The sequence below is a fragment of the Sturnira hondurensis genome, unplaced genomic scaffold (genome assembly GCF_014824575.4).
Source record: "Sturnira hondurensis isolate 20B ecotype Veracruz unplaced genomic scaffold, ASM1482457v3 Scaffold0012488, whole genome shotgun sequence".
Lineage (NCBI taxonomy): Eukaryota > Metazoa > Chordata > Mammalia > Chiroptera > Phyllostomidae > Sturnira > Sturnira hondurensis.
Window position 1 is genome coordinate 3,199,381 of NW_028085119.1, and position 13,672 is coordinate 3,213,052.

Here is a 13,672-nt window from a genome sequence, read left to right on the forward strand (position 1 = left end):
ATGTACTGGAAGATTGTAACCTAGAAAGCTGAAGCTTAATACTTTCTGTTCTCTGCAACCTACTTCCCATACAAAAAAGATCAATGAGTATTCAAATAGAATAAACTCAATAGGAAGCCCGGGTCCTTAGCAAGCACATGAGATAATCAGCACAAAAGCCAGACTGGGGCTTAGAGATGTTTACATGACTCCAGAGGCACCGGATTGGAACCGAACTGATTACAGCTTCATTGCTAGTCAGGAACTTGCTATGTTTATTACACATGCCAAGAGTTTAAACTATTTTTGGTAACATATTAATTGTTAGTCAGAAAAATAATGTTGAACTGAACATAGTAATAATAGCAATATTTTATTGGCACTGTAAGACATAACTAGACTCTGAACTGAACATTTTACAGACTACTCACTAAAAACTCACAAAGGAAGTATGATCCTCAGTCTACTGACGAAGAAACTGGTTGGGTAATGTGGCTTAGCCTAATAATAATAATGATGATGCCACAAATAGCCAACTGCCCAAATGCTTCCTCTCAAAGGGAAAATGATGTCTTTAAGATGTTCTAGTGAGAACTCAGCCCCTCATGGGAAAGATCAAATTTAAAATGAGATCAAAGACTATAGAAAACAAACAAGAAGGGTCAATAATAAGATGCCTGGGGCCAACCCGAGGCTGAGCTTATGCTTTGGAGCCCAGCAACCTGACTGTACTTTCCATCCCTTATTCCCGTGCTGAGTCTCGACCCACTTTAGGACTTTCTAGAAAGATTCTGAGTTCCTCCTGATGAAATATTTTCCCATCATTATTTTGCACTCTATAAAATACATGGGTCACAGATTATCTAGGTCTATAAATTAATCACACACAAAATGGAAATTCATCCTGTAATTCATGTTGTGAAGCATTTCATCATAGGGTAGCAACGACTCGACCAGGTTGGTCAGGGAAGGGCTTCCTGAAGAGAGGATGACTGACTTGGGAACTGAAAGATTAGTACCCATTAACTATGGGAGATGGGGAGACAGAAGGGACAGTGCTGTCAACATTCTATGACAGAAGGAAGTATAGTACATTTGAGGAAGCACAAGACCAATGGAGGCAGAGCAAAAGGAGCCAGAAGGAGTGCAGTGTGCCATGAGGCCAGAGAATTAGGAAGTGGACAGGCAACACAGGGCCTTGAAGGAATTTAGTTTGGGTTTTGAATACAATGAAAAAATAGATTCCACATTGGTTGGGATGGGAGTTGCAATGGCGGCAATGAGTTGTGACCACACACCATTGTCCAATTTTCATTAGAAACAAACAACAAAAACATCCTCCTGGCTGTTGTGTAGAGAATGGATGAAGATGATACCAACTTGGGGCATGATGACCAGGGAGCCAGTAACCACAACAGTTCAAAGGAGAGGTAATGATGGAGCAAATTCCAGCAACTACAGTCAGCCACAGGGTGCCACCTATGTGCCAGCAGAGATTCCCATGTTCTAGAGAGAGCCTTCAATAATACACACAGGACTTGAGGATGGACTGACATGGGCAGGAGGAGACAGGAGCTGAAAGGTCAAGTTGAAGTGACTCAGAAACCAAGTATGAGAATCTTTCAAGCAATGGGGAATGGTCTATATATTCAAAATACTGACAAGAGGTGAGAGGTCAAGCAAAATGGGAATAGAAAATGTGTTTTGGATTTAGCAGTGTGGTTTCACTGCTGACCATAGGTGAAATGTTATAGTTAAAGAGGTGGGTGGAAGACAGAGTAAGTACAGACAACTCTTTTCAGAGTCTGGCTACGTAGCGGAAGAGAAAGAGTCATATAAGAAGTGAAATGAAAAAAATCAGACAGCATTACAAAATAATGAGATTTTAGAATTAATTGGCTCACAATGAATTTACGTTTCAAACTAAAGGAATAGTTATTAAGAATACAGTGATCTGCCCTGGCTGGTGTGGCTCCGTTGGTTGGAGTGTCCTTTTGTACATTGAAAGGCTGATGATTCAATTCCTGATCAGAGCATGTGCCTAGGTTGTGGGTTTGATCCGCAGTCAGCACGCATGTAGGAGGCAACCAATTGATATATCTCTCTCACATCTCCATCTCTCTCTCTCTCTCTCTCTCTCCTTCTCCTTCTCCTTCTCTCTCCCTCCCCAACCCCTGCCCTGACAAATAAGAATAAAACAACCCTTTTTAAAAAGGGTACAATTATCTCAGAATTTCAGTGATTTACTGGGATTCCAAAGGCATAAAAACATTGTGTCAGCCCTAATAGACCAGAAGAGTTAAGGGCTTCAAATAGACACTACATCTTTTTAGCAACATGCCTGTGACTAAATTAAAATACAGCTATCCAAGAGATTAGACTAGCCATGTAGAACATTGAGAGAAATTCCAGCAACCCAGAGGGGATTTGCTACTTGAGTTTGTGACTACTGGGCTGACATCATAGAGAAATGCAGGATGGGGCAAGGGTAGTTGTCCCTGGTTCAGGTTAATTTATGACACTAACCACACAGAAAAGTTTTATCTTCAGCTTCCTGGCTCTTTCCCCAAATTAGGGAGGTGGGATGGCCTATACATTCAGAATTTGAAAGTCAGACTTCGGTGATTTTTCTTAATGAAGCCATTGAGAATGGAAGACATGATATTCAGAAAAGCCACTGGTCATTCACATCTTAACTTGAATTGGCACAATATATCACGTGTCAGTGGAGATCCGGCAAAAAGAAATCAGAGTTTTGAGAAAGGATGAGAGAGAAAACATTGAGGAACATAGAAACTTGACGTCATGTGGTATCCCTGGCTCCTGGAGGCACTGCACTGAGAAGAAAGAGAGACAAAGAACCTGGAACAATTTACATAAAATCAGAAAAAGGAAGCTGGGGGAAACCCTGCTACCTTCATGTTGAAATACATGTAAAATATAAAATAAATGAATGAATGTTCACACACTCTGCAAAGTTGCTGAGGGCTCATCCTCACTAAATCTCACCCACTCAAAGTTCTGCTTCATAAGTTGGCAGCCATAGAAAACTCCAGAAGGGTACGTGTTTCACTGTTCAATATGGAATCGGCACAAGTTTCAGACTCAGGGAGAGAATGAATAAAGACCCAGTTCAGTCAGTAAGTCACATGACTGAGTTTTCCCTTTGTTGGCTCATGTGAGCACCAATATTTTTAAGTTTATAAAAAAGCAGCCCATGTTTTGAGTAGAATGTAGTAACTAAACCAAGGTAAAATAAAATACAAAAGAACATGGTTGTCACAGCAAAGGACAGGAGGGCAACTGAGACATCAACTCGGAAGTAAAGGAGCAATGCTCCAACACTGGAGAGAGCTCTGTATGCTGAGACTGTGTACCGGTGCTTAGCCCACATAAGGTGCCAGTGAGGACAAAGCCAGCAATGCAATAAGGAACAGAGGGTTTGAAAGGCACAGCAGTCTACAAGGAGGCTTGTCTGACCCAGGAGCTTAGAGCAATATAGCTAATATTGTGTACAACTTGGGAGATAATTTTTGAAATAAAATTTAGGAGATCAGTGAATCCCATGTGGGTTGGATGCATTTTTATGGCAANCTTTGTTGGCTAATGTGAGCACCAATATTTTAAAGTTTATAAAAAAGCAGCCCATGTTTTGAGTAGAATGTAATAACTAAACCAAGGTAAAATAAAATACAAAAGAACATGATTGTCACAGCAAAGGACAGGAGGACAACTGAGACATCAACTCAGAAGTAAAGGAGCAATGCTCCAACACTGGAGAGAGCTCTGTATGCTGAGACTGTGTACCGGTGCTTAGCCCACATAAGGTGCCAGTGAAGACGAAGCCAGCAATGCAATAAGGAACAGAGGGTTTGAAAGGCACAGCAGTCTACAAGGAGGCTTGTCTGACCCAGGAGCTTAGAGCAATATAGCTAATATTGTGTACAACTTGGGAGATAATTTTTGAAATAAAATTTAGGAGATCAGTGAATCCCATGTGGGTTGGATGCATTTTTATGGCAAAGTTTATATTTCGAAAACTAAGAGAGGAACCAGTCCCTAAATGTGCAAGAGCCAGTCTCCATTATTAACTATGGCAGGCATAATGACATGGTGAAGATTTTGTTGCTTTTCTAAATGCACAGGCATGCTGTATGGCATGACAAATGGGTGGTATGACAGGATATTAACAGTGAAAAATGGTCAGGATGCAGAGGAAATGAGGAAAAGAAAGCTTTTTCAATCTGACAACTGACCCAAAACACCTATCATAAAGTACATACATCTTCTTAAATTTTAAGAAAAATATGTATTTTTTGAGACATCATCATAGTCACCCTGTATGAATCATAAACAGCAAACATTTAAAGGGCATGAGGAGGAGGGGAGTTCTGCTCAGAAATATAAACATGGTCTTGTAAAAATCAAAAGAACCCCTTAAGACAGATGATTTATGCTTCTCTCCAGCAAATCTGTGCTATAAAATAAAATGCCTGAGACATAACCATGTTTGGTAAGTTGTTTGAATCGGAAAAAAGCACAATTGCATAAAATGCTATCCCAAATCAAACCATGACTATTGCTTTTAGAGAAATATATCCAAAAAAATTGTTGATTAAATGAAGTTTGGTTGCTTGTTTCTATAATTTCTCAAAAAAATTTATTTGCAGAATGCATATCCCTTCACATGGCTAACTCATTAAATGTCAGTGTTTTAATCATGTCAGTGTCATATAATAAATATTAACACATGTGATAAAGTATGTAATATTTTGTTTACACTGTATTTTTTCCAAGGACCTCAAATAAAAATGAAAGTAACAATTTGGCTGCTATTTTAGAAATAGCAGTGAACCTACTAATACAGTATTGGAATCTTTTCCTATATATCCAACAGAAAAAAAAATTGGCATATCTTTCAAGAAATTTTAATCTAATCTAACCCGAGGAGATAATTTGAGATTTGCTAAAACTGCTGTGATCTGATGGCCGTCGGTAACAAAGTAATCAGGCACCAAGCACCTGCCTTACAGGCCATTTGAAAGGTTTTTCATGCACGAGTCTTAAAATGCACACGCGCATTTACATATCAGCATGGTGTTCAGCCACTAAGTTTTCAATAATTATGTTACTGATAATATTGCATCACTTTGGTGTCAAGCTCACAATTAGGAACCATGGGGACATCTAAAGAAATCCAGTGGTATTAAAGGGTCCAAAAGAAAATAAAAAACAAGTTAATGGTGTGGGTATTTCTGGGGAAAGATGAAAGTAAAATGGAAAGTATGTCCTGTTGCTCGTGTGTCTATTAGTTTTCAGTAATTCATTGCAAATATAAACACACTTCTTTTAAGGCAGAAAACAATTCACGAAAGCTAATGCATTAGTACCTGGGGAATCTAAGACTAATTATTGAAGCTCAAAGATCTTCTGCTTGGATACAACCTGCTTACCAGAAGTCTGAAGAGCTTTACAAGGAGCTTTCAAGGAGAAATAGAAGTGAAGAAGAGGAGTAAGGGGTGTTGCATATCATATTTAATTTAAATGTAAGCATCTCTATGTAATTCCCAGATATCTGAGTTCAAGCAAATGATTATCCATCAGTTTCTAAAAATGAGAGGAAGAGAATGTGAAGAACAATAATTTCTTTAGCTGAAGGGGATCAAGAGGTAAAAAGTAAAAAGAACTCCTACAAATCAATAACAAAAAGCAGGCAACTTAATAAAACATGGATTAACTACTTAAACAGATATATCATAGAAAAGAAATACAAATGGCCAACAAACACATATAAATATGTTAAATATTATTAGTTATCGAGGACATATCATTGGAAATACCATAAAATAGTAGTTAGGTGAAAATTTAAATGTCTGACAATACTAAGTGGTAGTGAGGGAGTGGGACAATGAGAATTCTTTTACACAATTTCTTGCAGTGTAAAATGTTACACTTATTTTGGAAAATAATTTGTCAATTTCTTATAAAGTTAAATATACAACCTCTCTATTAAAAATTGCTTAAACTGAAATGTAGGTAGATTTTTCATAAATTATTATATGTATATCAGCTTGTGTTTAAGGAAAACACTGAAATAAAATCCATTTTGATTTTAAAAGCAGAAGTCAGACATTTCAACATTCTTAACTTTAGACAGCTATATATAAATAAAATTAAATGACAAAGAAAAACCAGGGGGTTGGACATCTTCAACTCTAACTTGCATTGTTCTTTAACTATGTTCAACTAAGATCTCACAGAAACACCAATTCATTACTGAAACTCAGAATGTACAGATGTTAGGGAGAGAGAAATCTGAGGGAGGGCCACACCTAAGCTTCTGATAACTGTCCCTATGGGGAAGGTGAAACAAGCAATAAAATCCCAAAGTAGATAGTCCCTTGGGTTCAGATGAGTTCTTAAAAATATTTTAGTCCCTTTGGGAATCCTAGGCCCCTTGGGAATCTGATGAAAGTAGAGGATCTTTTCCCAAGACACGTGCAATTTCACATACAATTTCAGGGGCTCTGTGGACACGCTGATGTGAACCTCAGCTGTTTCCAGGGAAAGGCTGTGGAAAGTTAGGAACACAAATCCCAGCTACAAGTTCTCAGATGCACAATTAAGTGCTGAATGAGTAAAAGCTTAATAATCTATACAAAGAGGACAAACACTGTTAAGTGGGAAAAAAGATTGCTGAGCAGATAGACTTTTAAAGGGCCATATTTCTTACATAAAGTAACTAAACAGCACTCATCTTTCTTTTTTCTCTTAACATTTATATTGACCCCAAAGACAACGTCTTCTGCATCTGGCTGTGCCAAGGGCAGCTCAGACACAGCCTGTCCAGAACAGACTCAACTTCTCAAAAGCAATTTCTGTTTGAAATCTTTCTGCTTGTCACTAGTACCACTATCGTCCCAATCAACCGGGCCCAACAGTTCCATTTGTCTTCAACTCTTTCTTTTCCTTCTCTTTCAGTTAGAAAACTAGGAATTAATAACTAAGTCCTGACAATTCCCAGCCATGTACATGACAGCTATTACTGTCTATGGGATGGGCACCAGAGATACAAAGATAAATAAAACACACCCTGACCCTGAGGGCCTCACAGTCAAGTGTCTCTCCCTTGATATTTTTCCATCCACAACTGACGTTTTAGAGCGTCATTCTACAGTCACCTTTCTACAATCTTCCCCTGACTGCTCTACCTTCCGTCAGTCTATTCATTTCTTTCTAAGACTCCAATTAGAATAACATTTTGCTGACCACAATGTTCTCTAAAATAAAAAATTCATGATGCAATTCCCATGCTAGAAATATCTCTGTCAGATTCTGCACACATTTGGAAAACCTGTGGACTTTACTCTGATAATCAGAGCCCTGTGTACCAATTGGGAGCACCCCCACTGACCTATAAGTATCCCCTTCATTGCTAACACCGTCTAGTATGAATAAGTTCACTGCTTCAGTGAAGCTGGTCTTGAAACGTATGCAAGTTTATTTCTGGGCCCATCACTCCTGTATCGTTCTCTCCCTTCCTTTCTACCCATCCTCAGAGGCACAGCACAAGTCCTGCCCCCTCCCACAAAATGTTTCAAAAAATGATATCTTGATATAATCCTGATATAGGCACTGATCATGCCCCTACAAACTGAGGGATTCATACAAATCACTCATTTTGACACAAAATTCTGTATCTCTTCGTAGCTTTATTTTTTGTCTCTCCAAACTGGCTACAATTTCTTTGAGGTCACTAAAAACAACCTTGCATTCCCCTTGTTTGCTTCCATGCATTTATTCTTTCATATACATTCCCTGGGGTCTTACACTGCACCCTGCCCTGAACCAGGCTGAAGGGTCTGCTGTGCTCTGACGTGGCAAACCTTAAACAAATCCTTGTTGATAAAGAAAATGTATCCCTTCTGCTAGCAAGAGGCATATTTATTTAAGAAAAATAATTCAAAAGAGCTCTCTTATTTTTACCTCATGTTAGCACAGAAGTTGCATAATTTTTAAATAGCCCCCAGGTTTGCTGCTGAGAGTCTGAGCAGTCAGGCTGCAAATGAATTTAGAAAATATTCACTCGCTTATACTCTTCAGGATTTAAGGTATTTTCTGTAGTTCCTACTAAATGAACATTACCCTTATTTTTAAGCCTCACATTTTACTTTTCTTCAATTTGGTATAAAATCCTAAACATAAATAAAATAGAAAATGATTTAGTTACTTCACATTATAACAATGAAACATTTCTACAATACCAGCTTTATAAATAAGCTATAAACTCCAGATTTGGCCAGCTGTATTAGTGAAAATTTAGGGAAGTGGGTGGTTTATTATGATTTACTTGCACAAACTTCTCTTGAGGGTTTTTATAATTTAGTTTACTAATGGGCCCATAAAATACATTACAACAAAATAAATAACCAAGTAAAAGAATAAATACCATCATGACCCTTCCCTTGAATAACAATAAGCAGTGAGTATAGTCCCAGAGGTTTACTTTAATAGGGCCTGAAGGGATAGCTAGGCCATTGGGTGATTGGCCACCCTGGTTACTGACACACTTTCTATACTGAGATGATACCAAATGGAAAACAGCCATTCTATCTGCATGCCATCCGTCATCCACACAGCTTCTAGCTACCGTAATTTGTAGTAGTGACTCTTATGCATGATGTTTTGGAGTTGAAGTGACTCTTGATTTTTATTTTGAAAATAAAGAAAAATAAGAAAAGAAAAAAAAGTCTTTAAAGGGTTTTTTTTTTTAATGGAGTCAGACATCTCATGTGCAAACCTGCAGAGGAAAAGCAGCTGCAGATGATGGGCTCTCCTCCCTCAGTTTCTTCTCCTTCCAGATCTTCTGTACATTCTCTATGCCTTGGTAGGGCTCACCAGTGCCCTCCAGCAGGCATCGAGTATGCTTTGTTTCATTTGTCTTATTCTCAGAGGCTTGGTCTGAATCAACTTGAGAGCTGGAAGTAGAAAATCCTTTCCCCTGACTTTGATCATTGCTGTCACTACTCATCCAGTCTTTCTAGCTAATTATACTGGACTGGTTCTCAATAGCTCAACACCTCTCTATCTTCCTCTTCCTTTTTGGCCTATTCTGCACATGTGGAAAGGTCTCTCAGGGACAGGTCTTTTGCCACTCTTTGGCCCTGTGATTGTTTAGGTTATAGTTGCCGGTGCAACTTTCTATCTGGACTCACGGTCACCAAGATCTCTCAAATCTAGTCTCAAGTAGGACTACATTTTAGTCTGTTTGACCTGCTATAGCAGAACACTATGACTGGGTGGCTTACAAACAACAGAAGTTTATTTCCACAGTTCTGGAGGCCGGGAGGTGACAGATTCAGTTGCTGGCAGATTCGGTATCTGGTGAGTACCCACTTCCTCGTTCACAGGCATCTGTCTTCTTGCTGTGTCCTTATGTGGTGGAATGTTGGAGAGAGCATTCGGGGGTCTCTTTCATGAAGTCATTAATCCCATTCATGAGGGATCTACCCTAATAACCTAATCACCTCCCAAAAGACTCACTTCCAAATACTATTACATTAGGTGTTAGGTTTTGGATTTACAACTTTTGAAGGGACACATTCAGAATACAGGGTCTGGCAAAAGTAAGCTTACAGCTGTGAGTACATGAAACACAGAGTTTTTTCTTGCATTATTATTTATTAATTACTGTAGTATTTTAAACATGAATAACTGTGAACCTACTTTCCCCCCACTCTGCATAATAGAGTGTAGCATAAAACAACCTGGAAATAAAATAGCTGAACAAGAATCCCCTTTCCTTCCCTTCATCTTGAATGACAAGAAAGATGCTTGTCATCCAACAGGAAGTCACAACATCCACATGTCTACCATTGGAGGGAAGATATTCTTTTTTAGCTTGGACCCAATCAGGAGGTTTCCTTTTTGCCCAATGAGAGCTGAGCAAAATCCTTCCCAAAATGGCAGCAGAATCAAAGGCTGCTGGTGCAGTGTATACTCACTGGGTTTGGGACAGGCAGAGCCACGGCACTGTACAAACAAGAGGAGCTGCCTCCCTTCAGTAAAGAAAGCCAAGCAGCAGATACCTCTCAGAGGATCTTCAGGGAAAGCAAAGTGTCCTTAGTAAGATTTTTAAAAGACATGATACTTCAAGTAAGCTTTGAAAATATGAACCAGTACAAAGGAAAATATATTGCTGGATTGTAACAGAATAAAAAACCTTGGAACAAGACAAAAACCTGTGCTGATGCACAGCAAAGAATCAGAATGTGTATAAAACAGAGCCGAGCAAAGTAGACCAGCTAAGCACAGAGACTCTGGCCTAGCACCCCAATACAAGCAACGGCTGGGGGAATGGGTTCCAGATGTGTGCCCAGGCACACTCCGCAGCATATTACTGTAACTTAGTTTATCTCTGCCTGGGTGGACTCCAAGTCGTCTGAGCACAGGACAGTTCGACCACTGACAGGCTGGTCTTGTCAGGTTGATGGCTCCTTGTTATTACCTGGAGCAACTCACACTCCTGAATGTTGCTGGTATTAGAAAAGTAGTGGGAAAAATGATAAAAGAATGTGCAGAGAAAAAACAGAGTTTTTGTTCTAAAGTGGTGAGATTATAGATATTTTTCCCTTCTATGTTTTCCAAACATTTCTAATGCTAATTACATTTTATTTACAAAATACATAAATAAGTGCCAAATACAAATGGTACAAAAAAAGCAATATTCTCTAAAACACAATACAAAGCATTAACAGAAACCTTCTTTTTAAACTTGGGAGTTTTATAATTAAGTCCAGGAACAAAATTACAAATGTCTATATGTAAGTGATGGGGATGGAGTGCCACGCGCCTTGTGAGAGGGTCTTAGAATGAAATCATCCTGATTCTCACTAGGCTCTTTCTACTTTTCATTTGAGCAACATGTTGCTTATTTTCCCTACAAAACAAAGGTACATTTTTATCTCATATTAATTACGAAGAAAACTTTTACCTAAAATTCTCATATTCTTCTACTTGTCGTTTCCATGGACAGCTCTGTATGTTTGTGACAATCTGAAGATAGTCATCCTCTGAATACCTAAGAGTCAAATGTTAATGTGGTTAGAAAACAAAGGTCTCACAGACTGCTAAACAAACATACACACGTGCTAAAGAACACTTTTCAAATATACTTATTTTAACCCTCTATATATTTTCTATAATAAGTGAAATAACAATAAGTAAATATCAACCCACTTCAAAACTTCTAGGAACGTAAAATTCACAAGGAATTATGCTGATTTAGGAATGTGTGATTTGCACGTAAGTCGCAGCTAGTATCACAAACAAACTGTGAGAGCATACCAACTCACATTCACGTCTTATGGCCACTTCATCTTAGCTTTAACTCACTGACAAATATACTTTTATAGATGTTTATCATAAGTATATAGTTTATCACTTTTTCAGAGTCTTAAGTTGATACATTTACCTTATGATATATAGATAAAATTTCCCCCAAATAATTATTTTCAATTTTAATTCTGAACAGTACACTAAAAACCCAAGTTGGGCTTAATGAAGAGAGTTGTAGATTGGCATAAAAATCTATAGGCACTGTGGTACAGTTTGGCAGAATCTCTGTTCCCAATAAATTTCCTTCTACCTAAAATTCCATCATTAAGTATTAATTCCTTTATTCACAGAATAGCCTGTAGTTTTTAAGGGTTACCATTTAAAATGCAAATATCCTTTTGGGTAATAAAAAAAACCATAAATAAAGCTACACCAGCCAGGGCCAGGTAGGTAACTATTTTAAAAATACTCAACCTTTACCTCATTCCATCTATAAATATGAACTCAAATTACACCATTAATCTAAATATAAGGGACGTCCACCCAAGATGGAGGGATAGGTAGATACACTTGCCTCCTTGCACAACCAAAAGAAGGTCAACAACAAATTTAAAAACAAAAATAACCAGATTTCCAGAAAATCGAACTGTGTAGAAGTCCAATAACTGAGGAGTTAAAGAAGAAACATTTATCCAGACCAATAGGAGGAGCAGAGATAGGCAGATGGGATGGAGAAAACTTGCCAAAAAGGTGGCTGGAGGACCAGGGTGGGCAAGGAGGGGACTGGGGGACCAGGAGGCCTCACATTTGCATGCAGATAAACTGGATGGAACAACTGGGGAGTGAGACAGACTGTGCAACCCAGGGTTCCAGCTTGGGGAAATAAAGCCTGAAAACACCTGTGGGGGTTGAGGTGGCAGGAGAAACTTCCAGCTCACAGGAGAATTCATTGGAGAGACAGAGTCCTAGAATGTACACAAAACTACCCACCCCAGAATCAGCACCAGAAGGGCCCAATTTGCTTGTGGGTAGTGGAAGAAGTGACTGAAAGCCAGCAGAGAGCTGAGAAAGTGACATTGTTCCTCTCGGACCCTCCCCTACATACAGCACCACAACATAGCTATGTGGGCTGCCTGCCTTGGTGAACACCTAAGGCTCCACCCCTTACCACATAACAGGCAAGCCAAGACAAAAAATTATGGCCCAAATGAAGGAACAGATCAAAGCTCCAGAAAAATACAACTGATGAAGAGATAGCCAACTCATCAGGTGCACAGTTCAACACTGTGTAATCGGGATGCTCACAGAAACGGTTGAGTATGGTCACAAAATAGAGGAAAAAGTGAAGAGTATGAAAAGTGAAATAAAGAAAAATGTACAGGGAACCAACACTGAAGGGAAAAAAAACAGGACTCAAAACAACAGTTTGGACCAGAAGGAGGAAATAAACATACAACCAGAACAGAATGAAGAAACAAGAATTCAAAAAAATGAGGAGAGGCTTAGAAACCTCTGGGACAACTTTAAATGTTCCAACATCCTAATCATAGGGGAAAAGAGGAAAAACAAGAAATTGAAAACTTATTTGAACAAATAATAAAGGAGAACTTTCCTAATCTGGCAAAGAAAATAGACTTCTAGGAAGGAAGTTCAGAGAGTCCCCATAAAGTTGGACCCAAAGAAGCACATACCAAAGTACATCATAATTACATCACCCAAGATTAAAGAGAAGGAGAGAATCTAAAAGCAGCAAGAGAAAAGGAGACAGTTAACTATAAAGGAGTTCCCATAGGACTCTCAGTGGATTTCTCAAAAGAAACTTTGAGTCAAGAAGGGACTGGAAAGAAATATTGAAAGTCATGGAAGGCAAGGACTCACATCCAAGATTACTCTATCCAGCAAAGCTTTCATTTAGAATGGAAGGGCAGATAAAGTGCTTCCAAGATAAGATCAAGTTAAAGGTGTTCATCATCACCAAGCCCTTATATTTGAAAAGTTAAAGGGACTTACCTAAGAAAAAGAAGATCAAAAATACAAACAGTAAAATGACAACAAACTCATGACTATCAACAACTGAACCTAAAAGAACAAAAACAAACTAAGCAAACAACTAGAACACGGACAGATTCACACAAATAGAGATCACATGGAGGGTTATCAGCAGGGAGAGGGAAGGGGGGAAATGGGAGAAAAGGTGCAGATAATAAGAAGGTACAAAATAGATGGGGGGAGGTTAAGAACAGTATGGGAAATGGAGAAGCCAAAGAACTTAATATGTATGACCTATGAACTAAGGTGGGGGAATGATGGTGGGAGGTGGGGTACAGAGAGGAGGAAAATAAAGGGGAGAAAAATG

At 38.7% G+C, this 13,672-nt stretch overlaps 1 protein-coding gene across 1 annotated transcript in view; it reads right to left on the minus strand.

Moving 5' to 3' along the window:
- The window catches only part of ST8SIA6 (ST8 alpha-N-acetyl-neuraminide alpha-2,8-sialyltransferase 6), a 61,607-nt gene that overhangs the window by 30,697 nt on the left and 17,238 nt on the right, over nucleotides 1-13,672 (minus strand). The window contains exon 2 of the mRNA XM_037060779.1: nucleotides 10,973-11,059. The gene's annotated coding sequence lies outside the window, so the exon portion shown is untranslated. The remainder of the gene's footprint in view (nucleotides 1-10,972; nucleotides 11,060-13,672) is intronic.